This window comes from Nannobrachium achirus (genome assembly GCF_963921795.1).
Source record: "Nannobrachium achirus genome assembly, chromosome: 22".
Taxonomy (NCBI): domain Eukaryota; kingdom Metazoa; phylum Chordata; class Actinopteri; order Myctophiformes; family Myctophidae; genus Nannobrachium; species Nannobrachium achirus.
In genome coordinates this window covers 51,207,480-51,230,036 of record NC_137829.1, presented here as the reverse complement: position 1 = coordinate 51,230,036, position 22,557 = coordinate 51,207,480, and positions in this window count along the sequence as shown.

Sequence of the window (22,557 nt, the reverse complement as noted above, 5' to 3'; positions counted from 1 at the left end):
AGTCCATAAGCCAGGCATGGTGGTTCATGGTGTTCATAGTGTTCATGGTGTTCATAGTGTTCATGGTGGTTCATGGTGTTCCTGGAGAGTTGACCTGGTTCCACTCTGTTCCACCATAACACACTGAGGATAGCAGCCCTTGTCAGGGACATGCGGGCCCCTGATTCAGCCTGGAAAAAAGCGTTGGAGAGGCCCTCATTGTGCGCTATAGAGAGAGATCTCTCTCTATAGCGCTGCTGCTACTCAAGATTTGCCATTTCAGATCATGACGAGTGACAAGCCAGTGGGCCAATTACATGAGTTGTATTTCGTCGTGGTCGGGTGGAAACCTTGTATGTCCAAAACCGTTTGTTTTGTATTTATCATTTAAAAAATTATTTAATAGTGAAAACAGCCGATCTACCATCATTTGTTTGTTAGGTTTCTTTAGAACTTGATTATATTGTGTTTTTCTCTAGATAGATATCCATTTACATTGTTATATTGCTGTTAATGTACTGACCTATTATCTTGTTTATTATTGCGATGTTGTATCTGCTTATTGTAAGTCGCTTTGGATTAAAAGCGTCTGCTAAATGCCTAAACTGTAAACTGTAAACTGTATCACACAACGCCTCGCACCGCGAGGCGTTGTGTGCTTGTAGATCTGCTGTTTTCACTACTTTTGTGCAACAGCCTTGTATGATGAAGCAGGGCTTTGCTTTGCGAATAAAAATATACATTTGAAACTTGGAGATACAAGGTTTCTGTCCGACAGTGACGATTTACTTTGTTGGCCACCCCAGCCCCCAAAATGGAACGAAGGCCGACATTTTATTTTTTATTTTTTTCCCGGCCGTTCGGGAGTTCGGGAGTTGTCCCGCTTTTCCCAATGGCCAGCACGTCCCTGGCCCTTGTATTTCCGCTTGGTGAGCAGTAGCTAAGAAGCTCAGCTAGCTGCAGGTGTGTGGCCGGCCCTCAGAGCAGACTGGGCACGGTATGTCTGTAGGAGCTGCCTGTACTGTTGTAGCCGCAAGGCAAAGACATAATGTAGTGCAAGGTGTGCCCCTAGGCATAGACCCTAACAATGTTATGTTGGCTGTCAAATGTTCTCATTATTTCAAAGGTTTTTAGTGTTCTCCCCCCCCCCCCCTCCTGATGGGAAGTGGGAACGGAAGACAGAAGAGTCCATAATAAGCACTTGAAAGAATTGTTATTTGGATATAGCCTATATTAAAATGCCAGCCTAAATCACAGAGGTCCTATTTTAAACTTTGACTGTTCAAAAGTTTTAATTGTGGGCTCACTGGAAGCGAGCACACGTATGTTATCTTCATTATTCATCTATCAGTCAAGTTCTCCTCGACAGTACAAAGGCAGGGCCCTTAGCCAATGAGGAGCAGCCAAAGGGTAGATCTTTGTGCCCATACATGGTGTTACATGTGAGCCCACACTGTTTCGTAGGAACAGTATTTCTAGTTTATTTTACAATTTTACACACACACACACACACACACACACACACACACACACACACACACACACACACACACACACACACACACACACAGAGAGAGAGAGAGAGAATAGAATAGAATAAATATAGAACAATAATAAGAAAGAAGAAATTAATAAAATGAAACAAACAATAACCATAAATAATAAAAGAATAACAACAACAACAATAACAACAGCAGCAGCAGCGACAATTCAACACACATACATACTGTATGCCAAAATAGCAGATCCACTATGGGCAGTGAACCTGTCTACACTTCGTAAACCATATCAATTAGTAGTTTCATTATTTAATTGAGAAAACAGTGGGGACCTAGCTCTGGTCCATAGCGTTAGAAGATTGAGTTCTCCTTAACTGGATGACTGCCAGGCGCCACAAGGTGCCGCTAGAGTGCCAGCCATTCCTCCATAAGGCTTCATAGTAACATCCGGTTAACCACAAAGAAGTGGCTTTGTTTTTCACTGCAATGAGTGTTATGAGAGTGAACCGGAGGGAGTTAGCTAACAGTTAGCAATCGGCTGTTTTATTTTTTAGAAGACCGATCTGAAGCTATTCAGCCGCAAAAAAAACTTTTCCGCTGCAGTAGGAACACAGTTCAGAGAAAATACTCTCTAAAGATGTGACTTTGTATTGGATTCGGCGGCGCGATGCGGCGACGTTACCCAATTACGGGCCGGTGGAAAGAGAGCTTGGTAGGCGGCTTGGATCCAGGGCTAGACCGGGGCTTCATTGAGGCCTCCGATTATTTAATTCATTTTATTAAAGGAACCGAAAATCTTCGGTTTTTGTAAACCTTAATACGTCTTAAAAAAAGAGTTTTTTTGGGGGGGCTCTAAACTTTATTCTAAACCATTTTCAATGGAATAAATCGTCGCAACATGTAGCATGGCTCGTTGGAAAGCGATGGACGAGCCAGGACCACCCACGTCGCTACTAGAAGCTCAGGGTAAGTAAAATAGCAAAAAAAAATAGTACTGGAATGAAAAAAAGAAACGAAAATATTCGGTTTTAGCACTAAAATAGTTAAAAAAGAACACCGGAAAGCACTGGTAGGAAGTGTTGAAATAATGACACAATACTCTGTTTCCACATTGACTATTTCTCGCCTCAAACAACATTGTGTGTTTATTGTTTACATGGAAGATGGCTGCCGTGTTGGATATGGCAAAAATCAAGCAACGCCAGATTGATACATGAGCCAGGTGCTCAGTATTTGATTTGACGGCACAACGGTCTGTTATTCAACCAAGCCTCATAATAATGACAAATAGCCGTGTAAAATGTCGCTTCCTTCACAGGTGTTGTCGATGATGCTAATCAAGGCTCCGTTCCATTCAGGTCAAACAGGGTGCGACTGCGTGCGTCGCTCTCTGGAAAGACTGCTATGCTCTTCATGGAACAGAGCCTCAATTAGTGTCATTGGCAACACCTGGGAAGGAAGTAACATACGATTATTTGTCAATGTGGACGCTGTGGGAAAAAAAATATCTACTTAACCCTTTTTTACATATCATGTGTGTCGACAGCTGCATCTAAATCAGTGAATACATGAATACTGTGCTTGCATCAAGGCTGTTTGATTCATATGTGTCAAAAGGGTTCGCATTAACAATGGTCATATGTGTCGTCAACACTTTGCTAAATCAAACATATTTACAGATCCTTCTCGAAAAATTAGAATATTGTGTGAAAAAGCATTGCAGATGCCATAGCACCCCAAATCATAACTGACTTTGGAAACTTCCCACTGTTTTCAAACAACTCTGACTTCAGAAGGTTGACATTTCTCTATTATAAATCCTTGTTTTGAGTGGTTTCGTGTTATAGTGTAATATTTTGAAATATGGACTTTTGAAATTCATGAGATGTATGCCATAAAAATTCAAAACTTTTTAACAAAAAAAGGGTTGGAATAATTCACTGAAAGTCCAATGTATCTAGAATATATGAAAGTTTCAAGAAATATATGACAGTTTCAAGAAAATGTACTTTTACACAATATTCTCATTTTTCGAGAAGGATCTGTATATATATGTTACAGGGTAACTGGGTAACTCAGGGAGACTGTGGTAAGAGCGCTCGTTTTGTAGTTCACCACACACTAATCACCACCAGATGGCGACGCAGCCATTCAATAGTGAAGGCGCTGACGTCACTCGTTTGCGACTCTTTCTTTTTCTTTATTTACTAGCCTAGCCTAGCCTAGCCTAGCCTAGCTTAGCCATTAGCTCCATTGTAGTCACTTGGACAGGGCGTTTATCGTGGGCTCGTTATAAATATAACGATTGCATTCACCACGGCTTCGTAACTCGCGCGGCGCTCCGCCGGCCGCGCGGCCCTGGGCCGCTCTTCGCGGCCACTCGCGCCTGCGGCGCTCGGGGGCGAAGAGCAGGACCAAGGTCCGCTGGCCTTCGCGCCGCTTGCAATGTCGTGGACAATCGAGTGGCTCCGCCTGGAGGACGTTGTTGTGGCGACCGCTTGTTCCGCCCTGTGCGGCACGGCAAGCGCTCCGTTTCTCTAATTCTCTGAGACGCAAAAAAACCGTGACATATATATATATTTTTTTGTATTAGCTGCAGCTGTGTTTATGCTGCCATGACACTGTGATGAAGGCAGCAACAGCATCAGCGAGTACAGTATACAGTATGCTGTATATAGATGGCTGCTTCCCAGCCCTTCTCTGCCCAATGGTAAACACTCCCACAGGGACGTGCTGGGCCCCTGATTCAGCCTGGGAAAAAGAGTTGGAGAGGCCCTCATTGCGTGCTATAGAGAGAGATCTCTCTCTATAGCGCTGCTGCTACTCAAAGATTTGCCATTTCAGATCACGATAAGTGACAAGCCAGTGGGCCAATTACTGTACATGAGTTATATTTCGTCGTTGTCGAGTGGAAACCTTGTATGTCCAAAACCTTTTGTTTAGTTTTTATCATTTAAAAAATTATTTAAACTAGTGAAAACAGCCGATCTACAAGCACACAACGCCTCGCACCGGCGTTGTGTGCTTGTAGATCTGCTGTTTTCACTACTTTTGTGCTACGGCCTTGTATGATGAAGCAGGGCTTTACTTTACGAAAAAAGCCCCCAAAATGGAACGAAGGCCGACATTTTATTTTTATTTTTTTTTTCCTAATAGCTGGCCTGGACCGGCCCGGGAATGGACTGGCCGTTCGGGAGTTGTCCCGCTTTTCCCAATGGCCAGCACGTCCCTGCACTCCCACATCATGTGACCTTCTCCTACAAGTGAAGATAATGGCCTTGGTGGCACAGTGGCACTTAACAGTCTGGTGGCGCCGCGGTGGTCGTATATGACTGTGTAGTATATCGCACAGAAACCTCTTATCTCCATATTCCAGCTTGTTTGTGTTTTTTTCGTAAATTAATGCCCTACTTGATCATACATACTACAGCGTCGCACAAAACAACATAAAAAGTAGCAGATCCACAAGCTCGAAACGCTGTGCGAAGCAACACATAAAGGACATAATGAGGTTTCCACCCGACTGGTGGAATCACTGGTTCTCCATGTTGGGTCCGGGGACCCCCAAGTGGTCCTTGAGGGAGCTCCAGCAGGTCCTGATCTAAATGATGAACCAAATGGACCCTTGTGGATGCTGTAACTTCGAGAGTGTACACTATGTCCCTTAGTGTAAACTCTCAGAGTTAACACTAAGGTTTTTTACAAATGTAGATTGGGGGATCGGAGGCAGCATATTCTAAAGCATATTGAGCTGGGGATCCTTCAAATTATAAAGTGCACTGCAGTGCAGCATAATCCATATTTTACTGCATACTGCTGTGAAGGCTAGCATGTATTATACAGTATGCTGGTGCAGTATGCAGTTTATTCATACTGTACAAGTATTCTGAACGCAGCCTAGATGGCCTTGATCGTTGTGGCCTTGAAGACTCAACCAAAATGAGAAGATATGAATGGACATGTCAGTCATACTGTAGAGTTGAAAAGGATAGAAGGTCAATAAATCTAGATAAGTCCTTAAAAACAAAACAGAATATCCTATGATGAGGAATATTCAGCTGAATAAAGATGCAGTCTACATACTCTTGACTTTTTCTGGTAAGATACAGTATCCAGGTCCGGGACTCCTAAGGGGTCCTCAGAGTTATTACAGGGGGTCCTTCACATCTTTGTGTGATAGAAACCATTTTTCTCCTTTTTTATATTAACCACTTGAACCCGTCCATATTCTGCTCAAGAACTTTGGCCAAAAATAGCCGATCACAATGCACTCGCATTTGGAGGCGTTGTGAGCTTGTAGATCGGCTATTTTGGCAAAGAGGTTAGAGGAGAAAAAGAGCAAACAAAGTACAGAGTGAAAGGTCATGTTTATTAAGTATTGATGGTTCAAGTGGTTAGGTTACATATCTGATAACACAAATTGACATGAATCCAAAATACACTGATGATTGTGCCATCAACAATGAAACTATATGGAATCTGGGGGTCCCTGCTTCATCTCTCTCTCAGCTAAGGGGTCCTTGGCCTGAAAACGCTGAAGACCCCTGGTATAGGCTATTTCATACAGTATACTGTCCTGATGGTTTGCTGTTTACTCCGCTCCGGCGGTTACAACAAAACACTAAATCCTTCCAACTGGAAAGATCATTCTGAGGGCAAACAACCTCTGCTTTGAAGGAAGCAGTGGTCTTAAACCTTTATCCTTGAAATGTCCTGCCTCCAGCAAAACCAGGGCCACATGCAGGCATCAGAAATAATGTGTGAGAGGAATTCACTCACTTCAATATCCTCCTCCTACACAACAAAAAGGCACACAGAAGGACAACAACACCAAGATAATCCATTGGCTAAAGCAGAAATAAGCAGTGGTGGGAAAAGTAGGCTACTTAAAAATGTACTAACTGTTAGTAAAAGTATCAATACTGCAATGTGGAAATACTCTGTTACAAGTAAAAGTCTGACATTATATGTATACAGTAGGTATTATTATGTAAAAGTACAAATGTATTCGTATCAAAATGTACTTAAAGTGCTAAATGTAGAATGTACTCATTATGCAGAATGTAGGCCGGGGTACCACTGGGTACCATTGGGCTTTACGGTTTAAAGGGATATTCCACTTTCAAAAAAACCTTTGGTCATTTTATTGTCTAATCAGGCTTTTATGAACACCCTGAACAGTTTTTAATTTGCTTCATTCAATATTTAGATATTTGATGTAAATGTTATCTGGCCCTCCAGGCTCAGGGCGCCTCTCTTTTTAACAATTCTTTGGGAAAATGGAAAAAATTAAATACAATAATATTTTATTAAAAATAAATGAAAAAAGTTATTGAAAAAACACGGCCTGCTCACGTATTAGGAGGGTAATATGAGTCACCAGAAAAAAATAATGGGTGTTTTTAATGAATCTATCATGGTTAAAATGGAGTTTGAAGTTACAATGGGTGTCTGTGGGGAGAAGCCCTGAGCCTGGAGGGCCTGGTAACATTTACATCAAATATCTAAATACTGAATGAAGCATGGTTGTGGAGATTGACCCATGGCTTATAGAATGATGCCATGCTGAAATATTACTTTTGAGATATTCAAGTTCTAAATTCTAACCTGCAATGACCTGCATGATCTCTCACATTAATAAAAAAAAAAGTCTTATTTACATGCAGAGTTAAGCTCTGGCGTTTAAGTGAAATGTAGCCTGATATTCATGAAATGCTTTTGTGACATTTTAGTGAGAAAAAAAAAAAAAAAAAAAGTAATTTCAGCTGTGGTCTAAAGTAGTGGCTTCCGAAATGACTGCCCCTGTGTCACACTCAGTCACAAATATCAATTTTAGCTGGGGAGGAATTGGTCAAAAATCTAAAGTTTGTGCACTTGGTATAAACTAGTTTTAGATTGTTGGCACGGAGTTACAGCACAGTAGGTTTGGGTATAAGGTTTTAAAAAACCATCGCAAACGAGCTAGGCTCGCCCCCTATAGTGGCCTGTTTGCATGGCTCCCGGTAGCCATCGTGGACGCCACCTTTAAAATGATGCTTTTCTTTAATTTTGAGCAGCCTATGTTATTTAGCATACCCAATAGTAACAGAATCCATTGAAAATCTCTTTTATCAATTATTTGGGGTTTCAACCATATACTGACCTATCTAATTTGTTTGTGATTTTTGAAAACCTTATACCCATACCTAACAATTCTTTTACCTAAAAATCTAAAAAACTACCCACCAAGTGCACAAACTTTACCAATTCCTTCCCCAGCTATTTCCCTAGAGCTTGTGAATCCCACAAACTATTAGGCTACTTTTTATTTAGACAGCTAGATGCATGTGTATGTTGTCGATGTCATTACCCCAATTGACCATGGAAGGCTGCTTCTCATTATTGAGGACAAGTTTACCAACTCTGAATAATTGCAGCAATTAGTATAATGATCTTGTTAACAATGCCAGTATTGCAACACCGCCTTCCTAAAATACCTCCTCGTCCAAAAAAACAAAAACGATCCCCGTTTGTTTGTGACAAACTGAACAATGGACAAAATAGCTTAATGCTCTAGCAAGTTATAAATGCAGAGCCATGATGCCACACGGGACCACGTCAGCCAGTTGAGCCGAAAGGGCTTTTCCAGGGACCCCCAGGGTCCTTCACTGCAGTGGTTCTCAAACATTTTCATCCACGGCACCCCGGAATGACATTGTTACGTTACAGTAACTTATGTCAAATATGTAAATCTTTGACAATAAGATACAGTTTATGTCACAAGGATTTTTTTTCTTCCCATTAGGACAAATTGAAAATAAGTGTTATACTTGACGTTTAACAACTTAAACCCCAGCATCCCTATTCTGGGGATAACGTTCACTGAAAATATAACCGATCTACAAGCTCACAACGCATCACAACGTGACATGTTGTGAACTTCTAGATCTCAGGCTCGGACTGGCCATCTGGAGACTCTGGAGAATTCCCGGTGGGCCGCTGTGCCACCGGCGGCCGGTATGATTAAGGAGGGGGGGGGAACTTCAATTTGAGGTCACCCTGGGGCACACAGGGTTAATCAGGCCCTGACAGGAGCAGTCCCATATATTGAAACTCCCACCACTCATTTAAATGAAAGTAGATGGGGAAAATAGGTGTTTGTTACTGTTTATATTAATACATAATGCTAAAAGAAAATTATCGCGCACTGTGCGCGCTCGCATGCAGGGCTGGTCTGATGCAAATTCCCGGGCTGAAAATGAGTCCCAATCCGACCATGGTAGATCTGCTATTTTTGGTGAAAAGACTTGAGGTACTGTGGGTTGAAAAAGAACGCTCATGTCAGTTTTACTAAGTATGAGTAAACTGAAGGGATAAATTACAAATATTATCAAAGTATTCTGAGGCACCCCTGGACTGGCATCACGGCACCCACTTTGATAAATCCTGGTCTAGTGGTTCCAATCCTCTGCGTCACATTCCACACATTGTCGAGTGTCTCTACAAACACGAATACCAGAAAACTCGCCCCCTTTCAAAGTCGCCCCAAACTCGTTTCCCAACGGGTCTGTGGCCTTAAGCTAGATGCAGATTAGACTAAAATCAAATCTGTGCTTCTGGGGGTCCCTGGAACAAAAAAGTTTGCAATAGGGGTCCATCCATGGAACAAAATATTTTGAGATGGGGGTCCACAGCCAAAAACACATTTTGGGGGTCCTTAACCACGGATAGGCACATTCTACAAATGTCTTCTAAATCATAACAATTTTCTGTAAAAAACGTATGTTGCCATCAGTGTTTCTCAAACTTTGTCATGTGAAGGACCCCCAGAATGATATGTATTTGGCTACGGACCCCCATCACAAAATATTTTGTTCCAGGGACCCCCAGAAGCAAATATTTGATTTTAGTCTATTCTGCATCTAGCTTAAGGCCACAGACCCGTTGGGAAACGAGTTTGGGGCGACTTTGAAAGAGGGCGACTTATCTACTACCTACAAACACTAACGGCCCGTTTGCGGTGGGAGAGAAGCTGGGTGGTGCGGCTTATATTTGTCACTGCACATACTCCTATGCATATTAAGTAAGTAAGTAAGCCATAGGTCAGGAGCCTATCTCCTGTTTCTGTAGCGTGAGGCGGCTTGATGTACGACTATGAACACACCCCCTGGACGTGATGCTAGTATGTCGCAGGGACCGCCAATCCAACCCTTAATGCTGAGTGCCGAGCAGGGAGTCATCAATGGGTCCCATTTTTAACATCTTTGGTATGGTCCGGCGCTAATTTTCACCGCTCCAAAGGCACTTTTTTCTTCATAAATCTTGTATTTATAGTTCCAAGTGACGCAGTATTCCATTGTTTTATCCCGACTTGATTGCTCGGAGGATAATGGCGGCTGTTTACATTCAGTAGACTTCTTTCTTCTTCTCTGAGTGCTCCCGTGATCTTTGAATGGGGGCAACAATAACAGAAATCCATCACATCAGGTATGTACACTCATGGTAAACGGCAGATTAAGGGGGTGTTATGTTTTATTCTGGAATTCTCCTTTAATAATGCAGCTCCTGTCACCAGGGACTGCATGTCGTGCGGGAGGAGGAGGTCAGAGGGGCCACGTGGGGGCTCCTCACTGGCTAAGCCAGTAGGATACAAGAGCAGTGACAATACACTGTGTGTGTGTGGGGAGGAATCGTTTTGCATGATAACTAAATTGGGGAGATGTGAAGTGCGAAGCAAACAAACAAACTTTTTTTTTCTCTCTCTCTCTCTCTCTCTCTTATTCGGTCCCCAGAAGAACATTATTTTCAGATGGTAGTTGTTTTTTTTCCTTCTTTTTCATTTTTCAGTGATTGATACAGTAAGAGACTTTGAACTACACTGTGAGCATTATTTTGTAGTTAATTAAGTGTTTTCTTGTATTCAAGCCATCGCAGGGTGAGTAAATGATAGAATTTAACCCTAAGCCATGGAACCCAGCCATTTTAGTGCCCAGTGTTTGTTTTGTGTGACCCAAAGTGTCCAAAGCAACTGCAGACCTCAGTTGTGAATGTGTTCTGAGCGCGACACCGGCTGTCATTGGAAAGGTGTGATTGTTCAAGCTGTCCTATCAAATAAGCAGGGCAGGAATTGTAGGGAGGCCACGGAGGCCATGGCTGTCGTTGGCCCTCAGTTTGGCCTTGTGCCCCTCAAAACAATGGCATGACCTGAAGCCACAGTGGCCTTAATGCCCCAGCTGACTGTACCACTTTCTCCTCTGTCTTTCTTGTCAATATGCAGACACCAGTGTCTTCTTCTTGTCAATATGCAGACACCAGTGTCTCTTTCTTGTCAATATGCAGACACCAGTGTCTCTTTCTTGTCAATATGTAGACACCAGTTTCTCTTTCTTGTCAATATGTAGACACCAGTTTCTCTTTCTTGTCAATATGTAGACACCAGTGTCTCTTTCTTGTCAATATGTAGACACCAGTGTCTCTTTCTTGTCAATATGTAGACACCAGTTTCTCTTTCTTGTCAATATGTAGACACCAGTTTCTCTTTCTTGTCAATATGTAGACACCAGTTTCTCTTCAATGGACTCAAATCTTGTTTTTATTATGGTCTTCCTGCCCTGCCATTTGGACTTTGTGCCCTCAAAGAATTGACAGCACAAAGGGCAAGTGGCCTTGCCCCTAAGATGATGAAATTCCAGGCCAAATAAGAAAAGTTTTTATTGTTTTTGAGCGGTGGTAAACCGCTCCATAGAGTGGCTGGGTGTGTGTCTGTAGCCACTTTTTCCTCAGCGTTTTGCCATAGCATTGTGTGTGTGTGTGTGTGTGTGTGTGTGTGTGTGTGTGTGTGTGTGTGTGTGTGTGTGTGTGTGTGTGTGTGTGTGTGTGTGTAGCATAGCCTGTACATCCTAGACTTAAATCCTAGTCTGAAGACGTTATGCAAGCACGAGTCACGACCACCGCTCACTTCACATTGGGTGTGATTTTTTTTTACTGTTTGAAAGAGGGGGCAGAACAATGTAGACTCAACAAGGATGGCTTAAGCCGGCATATAGTCGCCTGGGCGGTGGAAGGCTTTACACCGCGGTGTAGTCTTTTCGAGTCTTTTTGAGTCATGAAACTACAACGTTACATCATTCCTCGCGGTGGAGAGCTTTCCACCGCAAGTCCCAACACATCTCTCTGTTTTTACTATCAGACAGACAGGCTCTACACCCCGTTCACTGATTGGTCGATCTAGACCAGTCAGTCACGGTGTACAGGACTCCACCGTGAGTGACTATGATGTCCTGCACTTATTTTCTGACTTGAGGTGGAAAGCTTTCCACCTAAAATTTGCGGTGGATAGCTCTCCACCGTACACTCTGATACAGGCTTAAGAGAACGCAAGGATGGTGACAATCTATTTAACACCGCAAAAAACAACACTGTCCTGGTTCATATATTCATACACACGCACGCACGCACGCACGCACGCACGCACGCACGCACGCACGCACGCACACACACGCACACACGCACACACACACCTGAAGAACAATCATTATTACAACGCAATTAAGAATATCTTCAGCTTTTATTATTAAATTATACATCTATACAATAGACCCTTAAAACTGCAACTATTACAAATCATTGAGAAGAAAAAAAAGAAAGTAGGATCACATGAAATTATCATATTAACGTAAATCTCAGAGGTATGTCATTTCACTGATACTGGATCATGTTCTTGATCAAAATCTGGTCCAGAAAAACGCTTAAATAAAAATTAAATGAAAATAGATGTCTTACAATGTGTTATGGGTTTTCTTGTTTTCTTGTGCCCCCCCCCCCCCAATAAAAAATGCATCCCCAGGGCGAGCGCTTGGCGAAAATAGCCAACAAACTCGAACTGCTATATTTGGCCATGAGATTTGGTGTGCAGGGAGAAAAGGAGCAGACCAGGTATAAAGCCCTGGGGGACCCCACAGTCAACTGAGTACATCGTCCCTGTCGGGTGGAAACTTCATATGTCCAAAACTGTTACTCTTCAGGATCCAAATTCAAAAGCATCAAAAGTAGCAGATCTACAACCTTGAAATGCTTTGCTTCGCGCCGCGCTTCGTGCTTGCGGATCTGCAACTTTTGATGCATTTGTGTGACACTGTAGTATTATGAAAAAAAGAAATGTAGAGTGTACATTTTTTGGGAAAGAATATGTTTCTTCTTTACAGAGCACCGTAAATAAAGAAATCATAGAATGAATAATCATTTATTCAACCAATCAGCAGAGTGGGTTTACAAGCCTTTTGCTTGAATGTCCTGCCTGTTAAATGCTGCGTGAGTGGCTGTGTGCAGTGCACAGCACAGCTTGGTTTACTCCAGTTATGATCAAATCCATTAAGTTCCACTACGTTTTTCTTGTGGTGGTGTTCAAGAGCCACTGAAATGTAAAAAAGTTACACACCTAAATGGTAGAGAGTCACTCAGGGACGTGCTGGCCATTGGGAAAAGCGGGACAACTCCCGAACGGCCGGTTCATTCCAGGCCGGCCATTAGGAAAAAATTTAAAATAAAATGTCGGCCATTTGTTCCATTTTGGGGGCTGGGCGTCCAACAAAGTAAATCGTCACTGTCGGGCAGAAACCTCGTATCTCCAAGTTTCAAATTTGTCGATTTTTTTTGCGCAAAGCAAAGCCCTCCCACACGGAAAAGAAATATATGCACATATATGATCAAATATATGCACATGTATGATCATATATGCATCATATATGTTGCATATATGCCATATTGAGGATAATATATGTGCATATATGTGGATATATAAGACATATATGTGTCATATACGGCTTATATATATCCACATATATGCCATAGTCATGGTCATATATTTGCATATATGTCATGCATAATGCCTCATATATGTTCATATATGTCTGACCTTTTGCATGTATGTCATACATAATGCCTCATATATGCTCATATATGTCTGACCTTTTGCATACATGTCATACATAATGCCTCATATATATGCTTGTATATGTATGACCTTTTGCATATATGTCATACATAATGCCTCATATATATAGCTCATATGTCTGACGTTTTGCATACATGCCATACATAATGCCTACATCTCACTTTTATTTGCAAAATAATGTGCATATAAGTTTAATATAACACAATTTATCATAGTACTGCAGGTCACCCCGGTTGCTGGGGGGCCGACTTATGGCCTTTTTAGCGTGCTGCAGTGGCAGGGGTCCACCACTAGGTGGCGGTCTACGAATGGCTGTTTCCGCGCCACCGAGGCGGACGCGTGGATACCGGCCCCGGCTCTCCCGGTCGCTCCTAGGCCTAGTTACGGCATTTTATGTGCACTGCAGTGGAGGGGGTGCCTCACTAGGGGGTGCAATCACTTTTGGATCTGTTCTGGAGCAGCTGGAGTCGGTGGCCCCCCGGGAATTCCCCATGAGCAGCCCTGTTGGGGTCATTTTTGCACTTTTTGGAAGCTGGAACAGGGGGCCCCTGGAGCTCCGGGGGTCCTGGGAGGGGTGGAGGTTGTGGTTTGCCAGGCAAGGACTGTGTGTGCAAAGTTTGGCATGGATTGGGGCATCGGTGGCAGAGATATGAGTTGGGGAAAAGTGTGACGTGACGGACAGCCAGCATTTTCACGCGACGGGACCAACTACATCGGACTCAATGTAAAAAATCAAGTCAGAATAAGTATATTTTATCTGAAAAAATATATAATTGATGCCGTCCAATTTTTTTTTATATAAAACTAATTATGTATAATACAGATTTATTAATATAATTATAGGCTATTAATTATATTATTAAAATTATATAGTATGTATTATAATTATAATAGGTGTAATAATTATTGTTATTATCATTATCAATCAATTTATTATCTAATATAATCTTTGCATACAGTAAGTGTTGTTCATCACATGAGAAACAATGCATTGTTGCATCAGCAGTTATAGGGTTAAGTGCCCAAACTTGGTTAGACCAGTGACATCACACAGTGCTTTGACAGTGCTCTGCCTTGCAGCAGACTGAAACTGGATTGAACCGGTTTGTTTGAATTGCTTTCAGTGACTCACTGCCAGTCTGTCACTGCCAGTGAGTGTGAGTGCAGGCTGAAAGCTCTCATGGACTACATTTATATCTCCTTTTGGTAGGTGAAATTTAAACAATACATAACCACTGGATAATGTAACTGTTACATGTTTGTTAAGAATGTTGTCTGTGGTGTTTTTGTCTGTGGTTTTTCCTGAAGGGCCCATGCTAACCAGTAGACAAATACAAAGCTAATGCTAACGCTAGCTGATGCTAAAGTTATTACAATACATCCTAAAGGAACTGAATGTTCCAACTGTGTTGAATAGCTTATACTATGCCCTTTTGATAGAAGTGGCAGTTATTTTGTTTAGTGTTATCAATGCTTTGCTGTGTACTGTAGTATGTGTGGCTAACAAAGCTAACATTAGTTAGCAACTGTTCCATGTTAGCAGCATGTGTTGTTTGTAGCTAACATAGCTAATGACAATTTGCTAGTTGTTCAATGGTAGCAGAGAGTGTACAAATGGAATCAAACAACCCCTAACAGGTTAATTTGGTTCCATTTGTACACTGTTAGAGTTAAGGGGAGACCTTGACAGTTTAATCTGTTGTTGACTGTTAGCCATGCAAGCCCCCAAAATAATCACATTTGAACTGCATGGGGACCTCCCAAAATATTCAAATTTTAACTGGGGACCCTCCACCCACCAAGCACTTGGAATGCAGTGAGCTTGTAGATCTGCTATTTTCACATTTGTTGCCTCTTTCTTATATCAGCTGACAATTTGGCCATTGTTTGACCAGTTCTTATTTAGTGTTGTTTACTTTTGATATTAGATCTTATAGTGGAGCTGATGTTAACACACTGACACTAGCCAGACAAAATGACACACATCTGACACTCAAAGGAGGCATGTGCTTGATCCATCATCATGACATGTCAGATCATTTAATTTAATTTCTGGAATCAAATTGGTGTGTGTGTGTGTGTGTGTGTGTGTGTGTGTGTGTGTGTGTGTGTGTGTGTGTGTGTGTGTGTGTGTGTGTGTGTGTGTGTGTGTGTGTGTGTAGTATAGCCTGTACATCCTAGACTTAAATCCTAGTCTGAAGACGTTATGCAAGCACGAGTCACGACCACCGCTCACTTCACATTGGGTGTGATTTTTTTTTACTGTTTGAAAGAGGGGGCAGAACAATGTAGACTCAACAAGGATGGCTTAAGCCGGCATCATAGTCGCCTGGGCGGTGGAAGGCTTTACACCGCGGTGTAGTCTTTTCGAGTCTTTTTGAGTCATGAAACTACAACGTTACATCATTCCTCGCGGTGGAGAGCTTTCCACCGCAAGTCCCAACACATCTCTCTGTTTTTACTATCAGACAGACAGGCTCTACACCCCGTTCACTGATTGGTCGATCTAGACCAGTCAGTCACGGTGTACAGGACTCCACCGTGAGTGACTATGATGTCCTGCACTTATTTTCTGACTTGAGGTGGAAAGCTTTCCACCTAAAATTTGCGGTGGATAGCTCTCCACCGTACACTCTGATACAGGCTTAAGAGAACGCAAGGATGGTGACAATCTATTTAACACCGCAAAAAACAACACTGTCCTGGTTCATATATTCATACACACGCACGCACGCACGCACGCACGCACGCACGCACGCACGCACGCACGCACACACGCACGCACGCACGCACGCACGCACGCACGCACGCACGCACGCACGCACACACACGCACACACACACCTGAAGAACAATCATTATTACAACGCAATTAAGAATATCTTCAGCTTTTATTATTAAATTATACATCTATACAATAGACCCTTAAAACTGCAACTATTACAAATCATTGAGAAGAAAAAAAAGAAAGTAGGATCACATGAAATTATCATATTAACGTAAATCTCAGAGGTATGTCATTTCACTGATACTGGATCATGTTCTTGATCAAAATCTGGTCCAGAAAAACGCTTAAATAAAAATTAAATGAAAATAGATGTCTTACAATGTGTTATGGGTTTTCTTGTGTGTGTCCCCCCCTCCCCCCCCCCCCCCCCCCCCAATAAAAAATGCATCCCCAGGGCGAGCGCTTGGCGAAAATAGCCAACAAACTCGAACTGCTATATTTGGCCATGAGATTTGGTGTGCAGGGAGAAAAGGAGCAGACCAGGTATAAAGCCCTGGGGGACCCCACAGTCAACTGAGTACATCGTCCCTGTCGGGTGGAAACTTCATATGTCCAAAACTGTTACTCTTCAGGATCCAAATTCAAAAGCATCAAAAGTAGCAGATCTACAACCTTGAAATGCTTTGCTTCGCGCCGCGCTTCGTGCTTGCGGATCTGCAACTTTTGATGCATTTGTGTGACACTGTAGTATTATGAAAAAAAGAAATGTAGAGTGTACATTTTTTGGGAAAGAATATGTTTCTTCTTTACAGAGCACCGTAAATAAAGAAATCATAGAATGAATAATCATTTATTCAACCAATCAGCAGAGTGGGTTTACAAGCCTTTTGCTTGAATGTCCTGCCTGTTAAATGCTGCGTGAGTGGCTGTGTGCAGTGCACAGCACAGCTTGGTTTACTCCAGTTATGATCAAATCCATTAAGTTCCACTACGTTTTTCTTGTGGTGGTGTTCAAGAGCCACTGAAATGTAAAAAAGTTACACACCTAAATGGTAGAGAGTCACTCAGGGACGTGCTGGCCATTGGGAAAAGCGGGACAACTCCCGAACGGCCGGTTCATTCCAGGCCGGCCATTAGGAAAAAATTTAAAATAAAATGTCGGCCATTTGTTCCATTTTGGGGGCTGGGCGTCCAACAAAGTAAATCGTCACTGTCGGGCAGAAACCTCGTATCTCCAAGTTTCAAATTTGTCGATTTTTTTTGCGCAAAGCAAAGCCCTAGCTGCTTCATCACACAAGGCTGTCGCACAAAAGTAGTGAAAACAGCAGATCTACAAGCACACAACGCCTCGCAATGCGAGGCGTAACTCATGTAATTGGCCCACTGGCTTGTCACTGGTCATGATCTGAAATGGCAAATCTTTGAGCAGCAGCAGCGCTATAGAGAGAGATCTCGCAATGAGGGCCTCTGCAACTCTTTTTCCTGGGCTGAATCAGGGGCCCAGCACGTCCCTTGAGTCGCGCATGCCATTCCACCACACTGTTAACAGTCAAAGCTAGTCTCGATGCTCAGCTTGAATTTCCATTTAGTTTCAGTCCTTTATTCCGGGGTTTTGCTCCCATTGTAGCCGTTTCTTCTGGGGCGGGGCTTCGTTTAAGAGGGGAGGAGTCTTCAGCGATTTGTTCATCCCCTGAACTAATCACATTAGTAAAATTTTTTTACGTTTTTGTCAATTGACGCTGGTCAGCTGTATACCGTAGCGTGCTAAAGAACTAACTGATACTACACTAAAGAATATCTATAGGCAAGATGTTAACCAGTAGGATTGCTAACTTATTAAAGTTGCCACAATAATGTAGGGAGTCTTTTTTGTATTTTTTATTTGTACCAACATCAATTCTATCCGCTTATGATGTTCTAACCTCCGTTGTTGTGTTGGGCTGCCTCTTGTGCAGTTTATTTCCATCATCAGATTCAACAATGTGTTTACATTGAGCTACAGGGGAATTAACCCATTCAGAACGGGTACACATTATCGTGTATCATTATTTTATGCTTTAACTATTGAAAAACAGCAGATATACAAGCTCGCAGCGCGGCACCGAGTGCCGCGCTGTGAGCTTGTAGATCTATAAATGTCTTTTGAATCCTTCTAAGGTTTTTTGAAAAACCTATGTCAGTTAGTCTGTTCTTGAGAGACTACTATGTCAGTGGTTCTCAAACGTTTTCATGTCAAGGATCCCCAAACTTATATTTATTTGGCCACGGACCCCCTTCTCGAAATATTTAGTTCCAGGGATCCCCCCAGAATGCAAAATTTGAGTTACAAAAGTTCGCTTTGAAAATTCAAAGATTTGCAAAAACTTTTACGTCTTTTTCTAAAATAGCAGATATACAAGCTCGCAGCGCAGCACTCAGTGCCGCGCTGTGAGCTTGTATATCTGCTATTTTTTCACTGGTTAAAGCATTCAATAATTCTAGGCCTAAATAATTACATTGTCCATAATATATGTTTGCCACCTCAGTCCTGTAAAAAGAAAAGAAACAAAAAGAAATCCTGGACACATACGAAGCTGACACACTGAATAAGCCGGACTTATGCAGAGTGTGTCTCAGAGCCGCTCATTTGACTCCAATCCGCGTTCCAAGGGCTTCCAGGTTTTGCATAGAGCAGAAGTCTGGCTCAGTGAGTTTCAGCCAGCTTTGTTACCCGCATCCCGGATGACGAAATAACCAATAAATAGTTACAATCATAAAAAAGAGCAAATACACCTTCAGGACTGTATATGGGCCAAATGTGATGGGGAAATTGTTCCATAAGAACACGATGACGTGAATGAAAATGATCCGACTAAAATCTAAATTCAATAGGGGCTTGAGTCAAAAATAATAAAAAATAGTAATAATAAAAAACTAATTACAGTACTTATGCAACGACTTAAGATTGAGGTCGTATCAGGATGAGTTTTTAAAGCAGTCGGTGTAGGTTTGTTAGCGGCAATGTGTTGGTGGATTATATAAAAAAAAAATAGTGTATAAATCATAGAATATTTGTGGATCATCATGGTACTGTACTTCACATTTACAAAGAAATATCTTCAAGAAATTTCTCTCTCCATAAATATTTGAACATGTCAAGTTATAATAGGAACAAACAGTGGAATACTAACGTATGCAACACTATGCAAGTATCCTCACATCATTCCTGGTAGCCGCTGGGATCCAGACTGCTTCCCTGCGTTCGGCGGGTTATTATTTTCGCTCGCTAAACCGTCAGGAAAGCCTCCTACAGTATCGATTACATTGGAAAGGTCTGTCCAATGTAATACTCTGGTCACTTCCTCACTTACCTACATAATAGAAACCAGTAAGACTCCCTAATCGGGAGATAAGCGACCGTAGGTCACTTATCTCCACAAATAGGGCAAAAATGTGTTTTGCCAAAATCTTCCTGATCCATGTTGATGACATGAGTGTAGACATACTTTGTAGTGATTTTCGTGATTTTAGGGCAAAATCTGTAGGAGCAGTGTCCAAAAATGTGTTTTTAAAAATCGGCCTGGAGGTGGCGCTATATGGGAGAGATTCATGTTGATGGGATGAGTGTAGACATACTGTGTACCGATTTGCGTGATTTTAGGGCAAAAATTTTAGGAGCAGTGTCCAAAAATGTGTTTTACAAGAATCGGCCTCATGGTGGCGCTATAAGAGGGCCATGTGAGAAATGAGGGGTGGGGTCTCCGCGCCGGCAAGGCGGACGAATAGGTACCGGCCCCGGCTGTCCCGGTCGCTCCTAGCCGGAGTTACGGCATTTTATGTGAGCTGCAGTGTAGGGGGTCCTCCACTGGGGGCGCCACCACTTTTGCATCCGTTGTGGAGCAGCAGGAGTTGGTGGTCCCCGGGAATTCCCCGTGAGCAGCCCGGTTGGGGTGGTCATTTGGTCATTTTTGCACATTTTGGAAATGTTTTACATCTGGGGGTCCCCCAGGGACCTGGGGGTCCCTGGAGCTCCGGGGGTCCTTGGAGGTTGTAGTTTGGCAGGCAAGGAACGTGTGTGCAAAATTTGGCATGGATCGGGGCAACGGTTGCGGAGATATGAGCAGGGCAAGAGTGTGACGTGTGAGGTGTGACAGACAGACGGAGGGACAGACGGACGGAGTTACACTTTGTGGTGGTTTTGATAGTAAATGCGACCTACGGTCGCAATAATAGTCAAACAGGACCCTGGCCACAGTGTTGTTTTTGACAGCAAATTTTGATTTAGTTTTAGTCATAGTCTTTTGAATAAAATATAATTTAGTTTTAGTCATAGTTTAGTCACCTGAAACGTTTTAGTTTTAGTCGAATTTTAGTCGACTAAATCTCATAAGATTTTAGGCGACTAAATCTACAGTTGATTTAGTCAACTGAAATGTATTTTGGCAGGCCTTGATGGCATCGTAATGACTGATTTTACACTTGGTCCCTCCCTAACGTTTTAGTCTAGTTTTTATTTTGTTGACGAAATTGTCAATATATTTAGTCTTAGTTTTAGTCATCACAGCTTAGTTCTTATTTAGTTTTCGTCAGTGAAAAAAACACAGTCGACAAACATTTTTCGTCATAGTTTTAGTCAACAAAATCAACACTGCCTGGCCAGACTGAGTAGCGAGTGAGAAAAAAATAAATCAAATAATCTGCTGAACATAATAGTGAAGCATTCTGGATTCCAGTCTACATTCCAGCAACTTTTCTTGTCATCCCTTTTTCTCCCCTGGACAGAAAACAAAGTTCCTTGAATGTCCAGCCAGGCTGAGTCTTGGACGGAAGGCAAGCCCTAATTGCCTTCTGTTAATCTATTAATAGGCTGTACAATTGAATAGGCCTGGTTTATAAGTGGACGGGACTGTCATCCTCATCTCATCATCACAACAAAACAAAACAAAACAAAACAAAACAAAAAAGATCTTTGTAAATGTTAAAAAGAGAGAAACTTTAAATGACAAATTAGGCACTCTTACAGTAGGCAGTAACCGTGGCCCCCCTTTTGTTCTTTCTCCGCTTCGACAACCTCAGCGCTCACCGCCATGCTGTTTAAAAAAAAAAGAAAAGAAAAGAAAGAAGAAACCCACCTCTGATGGCAGCGTCTCGTCTGTCAGCATAAATCCTCACAAACACAGGCCTGACCTACATTTCTATCGTCTCGCAGGAATCGCTTAATAGCGCTGTTCCACTGAAAATTTGTGGAAAATGATCAGCACTTTGAAAGTGTCACTTTAACAAAACACCAAATTGTCATTGTTCGGTTCTTTGTTGTGCGCATTCCGGGGCGGGCGGGCGGGCGGGGCTCCTGTACGCTGCGTTGCTGCGTTGCCTTTCCTCCCGTCGTCGTCCGCCAGCTGCTTGTTTCCAGGGGTCGTCGCCATATTAGCTTGTGGTGGACATTTTGGTCAAAATGCAATTTTTGCCACAGACATACAAAATGAGTGGGCAATAAATAATATCACCAGAGACACATAAAGAGATAGCCCTGAATGACCACGACAGGTCTGTAACTGAGAGGGTACAAATGGAACCAAATGGACCCTTACGGGTCCAAAGGGTCCATTTGGTTCCATTTGTACCTTCTCAGAGTTAAGGGGGTCCTTGCAAATGAACCATTTGACAAACACTAACCTCGCCCACCAGGCTTTCTGAGGGAAAGCCTGGTGATCGTTAACAACGGGCGGTTTGATCCGGTCTAGGCGTAAACCACAAGCCGAAGTAGCAGCGTTGCTTTGTTTTGGTTCCCTCCGTTTGTTTCCCCAATCCCTATTACAATGCTCCAGTAGCCTAGTGTAGTCTTGCCAGTCGCTATGAGTTGGACTAAAAGATGCATATCCCAAACAACTTTTTCAAAAGCAAAACTACGCTGCATCAAGGAGTTTATTAGGTAGGCCTTAAAAGTATGTCCTTGAACGCAGGGGAATTATTTTGGGTTAAAACTGAATCCGGTTTGATAGTTCCGGCAAATTGTAGTCCTTTGAGTACTACAACATGACATAAAGTGGTTTCCTCTCCCGACCGGATCAAACCTCGAAAAGTGAAGTGATCCCAGACTAGACAAACACTGGTACTCGTTGGGACTCCTAATATGCCTTAGTGTCGTATAATAAATACGTGAAGAAAAGCTGGACGCTTGACATTCAGTAATTGGGTATTATGATCAAAATAAGAACATTATAATGGTGTGCAAAAAATAAAATAAAACAATTGCCACGGACAAGACCAAGTCGTTGCCATGGACACGTGTGTCCGTGTATGGACATATTGATCACCCCTGTTTACAACATTTAGTTGGTTTTTAAAGGTAGTGTAAGTGATATTTTTTGGGATTAAAACAAAAAAGTTTTTTTTTTGTTAAAAAGTTAAAGGTTCTGATTGTAAGCATTGCAATAGAGT